Source organism: Arachis stenosperma, chromosome 4 (genome assembly GCF_014773155.1).
Source record: "Arachis stenosperma cultivar V10309 chromosome 4, arast.V10309.gnm1.PFL2, whole genome shotgun sequence".
NCBI lineage: Eukaryota > Viridiplantae > Streptophyta > Magnoliopsida > Fabales > Fabaceae > Arachis > Arachis stenosperma.
The window spans coordinates 30,855,397-30,860,357 of NC_080380.1; the positions used below are offsets into that span (position 1 = coordinate 30,855,397).

General features: G+C 42.5%; 1 non-coding gene across 1 annotated transcript; it reads right to left on the minus strand.

Annotated features, from left to right (window-relative positions):
• Window positions 1-380: 380 nt before the first annotated feature.
• Window positions 381-488, minus strand: LOC130978023 (small nucleolar RNA R71). Its single transcript, XR_009085687.1, has one exon. It is a non-coding gene; the product is annotated as a small nucleolar RNA R71 (small nucleolar RNA).
• Window positions 489-4,961: the final 4,473 nt, after the last annotated feature.

Below are 4,961 nucleotides of genomic sequence, written 5' to 3' on the forward strand. Positions count from 1 at the left end.
CCAACAATGCAAGGAAGGTGCTGGGTGACTTTACTGCACCTACTCCCGACTTCTATGGGAGAAGCATCTCTATCCCTGCCATTGGAGCAAACAACTTTGAGCTTAAGCCTCAATTAGTTTCTCTAATGCAACAGAATTGCAAGTTCCATGGACTTCCAATGGAAGATCCTCATCAGTTTTTAGCTGAATTCTTGCAAATCTGTGACACAGTCAAGACTAATGGGGTTAACCCTGAGGTCTACAGACTGATGCTATTCCCTTTTGCTGTAAGAGACAGAGCTAGAATATGGTTGGATTCTCAACCTAAAGAAAGCCTGGACTCTTGGGAAAAGCTAGTCAATGCCTTCTTGGCAAAGTTCTTTCCACCACAAAGATGGAGTAAGCTTAGAGTGGAAGTCCAAACCTTCAGACAGAAGGATGGAGAATCCCTCTATGAAGCTTGGGAAAGATACAAACAATTAATCAGAAGATGTCCTTCAGACATGCTTTCTGAATGGAGCATCATAGGAATTTTCTATGATGGTCTCTCTGAACTATCTAAGATGTCCTTGGATAGCTCTGCTGGAGGATCTCTTCATCTGAAGAAGACGCCTGCAGAAGCTCAAGAATTGATTGAAATGGTTGCAAATAACCAATTCATGTACACTTCTGAAAGAAATCCTGTGAACAATGGGATTAGTCAGAAGAAAGGAGTTCTTGAGATTGATGCTCTGAATGCCATTTTGGCTCAGAACAAGATATTGACTCAACAAGTCAATTTGATTTCTCAAAGTCTGTCTGGACTGCAAAATGCACCAAACAGTACTAAGGATGCTTCATCTGAGGAAGAAGCTTATGATCCTGAGAACCCTTCCATGGAAGAGGTGAATTACCTAGGAGAACCCTATGGTAACACCTATAATTCTTCATGGAGAAATCTCCCAAATCTCTCATGGAAGAATCAAGAGAGACCTCAACAAGGTTTCAATAACAATAATGGTGGAAGAAACAGGTTTAGCAATGGCAAGCCTTTTCCATCATCTTCTCAGCAACAGACAGAGAGTTCTAAGCAGAATACTTCTGACTTAGCAACAATGGTCTCTGATCTAATAAAGACCACTCAAAGTTTCATGAATGAAACAAGGTCCTCCATCAGAAATTTGGAAGGACAAGTGGGTCAGCTGAGCAAGAAGGTTACTGAACTCCCTCCTAGTACTCTCCCAAGTAATACAGAAGAAAATCCAAAAGGAGAGTGCAAGGCCATCAACATGGCCGAATATGGAGAGGAAAGAGAGGAAGAAGACGCCACTGAGAAAGACCCCAGTGGGCGTGCACCACTCTCCTCTGAGTTCCTCAATGAGGAACCTTGGGAATCTGAGGCTCAAAATGAGACCATAGAGATTCCATTGGACTTACTTCTGCCATTCATGAGCTCTGATGAGTATTCTTCCTCTGAAGAGGATGAGTATGTTACTGAAGAGCAAGTTGCTAAATACCTTGGAGCAATCATGAAACTAAATGACAAGTTATTTGGAAATGAGACTTGGGAGGATGAACCTCCCTTGCTCACCAAAGAACTGGATGACTTGTCTAGGCAGAAACTGCCTCAAAAGAGGCAGGATCCTGGGAAGTTTTCTATACCTTGTACCATAGGCACCATGACCTTCAAGAAGGCCTTGTGTGACTTAGGGTCAAGTGTGAACCTCATGCCCCTCTCTGTAATGGAGAAATTAGGGATCTTAGAGGTGCAAGCTGCAAGAATCTCATTAGAGATGGCAGACAACTCAAGAAAATAAGCTCATGGACTTGTAGAGAATGTTTTGGTGAAGATTGAAGACCATTACATCCCTACTGACTTCATAGTCCTAGAGACTGGGAAGTGCATGGATGAATCCATCATCCTTGGCAGACCTTTCCTAGCCACAGCAAAGGCTGTGATTGATGTTGATAGAGGAGAGTTGATCATTCAAGTGAATGAAGAATCCTTGGTGTTTAAGGCCCAAGGACATCCCTCTATCATCATGGAGAGGAAGCATGAAGAGCTTCTCTCAAAACAGAGCCAAGCAGAGCCCCCACAGTCAAACTCTAAGTTTGGTGTTGGGAGGCCACAACCAAACTCTAAGTTTGGTGTTGAACCCCCACATTCAAACTCTAAGTTTGGTGTTGGGAGGTTCCAACACGGTTCTGAGTACTTCTGAGGCTCCATGAGAGTCCTCTGTCAAGCTAATGACATTAAAGAAGCGCTTGTTGGGAGGCAACCCAATGTTTTATGATTAATTATTTTCTTTTGTTATTTTATCTTTTTTGTAGGTTGATGATCATAAGAAGTCACAAAAACAATGAAAAAAGCAAAAACAGAATGAAAAACAGGAAGAAAAACAGCACACCCTGGAGGAGAAGAAACTGGCGTTCAAACGCCAGTAATGCTAGCTGTTGGGCGTTTAACGCCCAGTCTGGCACCATTCTGGGCGTTTAACGCCAGAAAGGGGCACCAGACTGGCGTTAAACGCCAGTAAAGGGCAAGAACCTGGCGTTAAACGCCAGGAATGGGCACCAGCCCGGCATTTAACGCCAGAAATAGCTCAAAACGTGATTTTGAGCAACATTTGGTGCAGGGATGACTTTTCCTTGACACTACAGGATCTGTGGACCCCACAGGACCCTACCATCACTCTCTCTCTTCTTCCCCCATTCACCAATCACCTCAATACCTCTTCCCCAAAAACCCTTCACCTATCAAATCCCATCTTTCTCTTCACCACTCACATCCATCTTTCATAAAACCCCACCAACCTCACCCTTCAAATTCAAACCACTTTCCCTCCCAAACCCACCCTCCATGGCCGAACCATTACCCCCCCTCTCTCCTATATATACCCCTCTTCAACCTTTCATTTTCACACAACCTAAACACCCTTTCTTACCCTTCTTGGCCAAACACACTACCTTCTCCCTCTTCCTCATTTCTTCTTCTTATACTCTCTTCTTTCTTCTTTTGCTCGAGGACGAGCAAACATTTTAAGTTTGGTGTGGTAAAAGCGTTGCTTTTTGTTTTTCCATAACCATTTATGGCATCCAAGGCCGGAGAAACCTCTAAAAAGAGGAAAGGGAAGGCAAAGGCTTCCACCTCCGAGTCATGGGAGATGGATAGATTCCTCTCAAGGGTGCATCAAGACCACTTCTATGAAGTTATGGCCTTGAAGAAGGTGATCTCCGAGGTCCCCTTTTCACTCAAAAAAGGGTGAATATCCGGAGATCCGCCATGAGATCCGAAGAAGAGGTTGGGAAGTTCTTACCAACCCCATTCAACAAGTCGGAATCTTGATGGTTCAAGAGTTCTATGCCAATGCATGGATCACAAAGAACTATGACCAAAGTGTGAACCCGAATCCAAAGAATTATCTCACTATGGTTCGGGGGAAATACTTGGATTTTAGTCCGGAGAGTGTGAGGGTGGCGTTCAACTTGCCTATGATGCAAGGAGATGAGCATCCTTACACTAGAAGGGTCAACTTTGATCAAAGGTTGGACCAAGTCCTCACAACCATATGTGAAGAGGGCGCACAATGGAAGCAAGATTCAAGAGGAAAGCCGATCCAATTGAGAAGGCATGACCTCAAGCCCGTGGCTAGAGGATGGTTAGAGTTCATACAACGCTCAATCATCCCCACTAGCAACCGGTCCGAAGTTACCATAGACCGGGCCATCATGATCCATAGTATCATGATTGGAGAAGAAATAGAGGTTCATGAGGTTATAGCTCAAGAACTCTACAAGGTGGCGGACAAGACCTCCACTTTGGCAAGATTAGCCTTTCCTCATCTCATTTGTCACCTCTGTTATTCAGTTGGAGTTGACATAGAGGGAGACATTCCCATTGATGAGGACAAGCCCATCACCAAGAAAAGGATGGAGTACACAAGAGATCTCACTCATCATGAGATCCCTGAGATTCCTCAAGGGATGAATTTTCCTCCACAAAACTATTGGGAGCAACTAAACACCTCCCTAGGAGAATTGAGTTCCAACATGGGACAACTGAGGGTGGAGCATCAAGAACACTCCATCATCCTTCATGAAATTAGAGAAGATCAAAGAATCATGAGGGAGGAGCAACAAAGACAAGGAAGAGACATTGAGGAGCTCAAGCACTCCATAGGATCTTCAAGAGCAAGAAAGAGCCGCCATCACTAAGGTGGACCCGTTCTTTGATTTCCTTGTTATTGTTCTTCTGTTTTTCGAATTTTAATGCTTATGTTTATCCATGTTTGTGTCTTATGATCATTAGTGTCTTAGTGTCTATGCCTTAAAGTTATGAATGTCCTATGAATCCATCACCTTTCTTTAATAAAAACGTGCCTAACTGATAAAAGAAAGAATTGCATGAATTTTGAATTTTATAATAGTTTAATTATTTTGATGTGGTGGCAATACTTTTGTTCTTTGAATGTATGCTTAAACAGTGCATATGTCTTTTGAATTTGTGGTTCATGAATGTTGGCTCTTGAAAGAATGATGAAAAAGGAGACATGTTACTGAGGATCTGAAAAATCAATAAAATGATTCTTGAAGCAAGAAAAAGCATTGAAAAAAAAAAACGAAAAAAAAAACGAAAAAAAAAAGAAAGAGAAAAAGAAAGAAAAAGAAAGAATAAAGTTGTGATCCAAGGCAAATAAGAGTGTGCTTAAGAACCCTGGACACCTCTAATTGGGGACTTTAGCAAAGCTGAGTCACAATCTGAAAAGGTTCACCCAATTATGTGTCTGTGGCATGTATGTATCCGGTGGTAATACTGGAAGACAGAGTGCTTTGGGCCACAGCCAAGACTCAATAAATAGCTATGTTCAAGAATCATCATACTTTACTAGGAGAATCATTAACACTATCTGGATTCTGAGTTCCTAAAGAAGCCAATCATTCTGAATTACAAGGGATAGAGTGAGATGCCAAAACTGTTCAGAGGCAAAAAGTAAAAGCCCCGC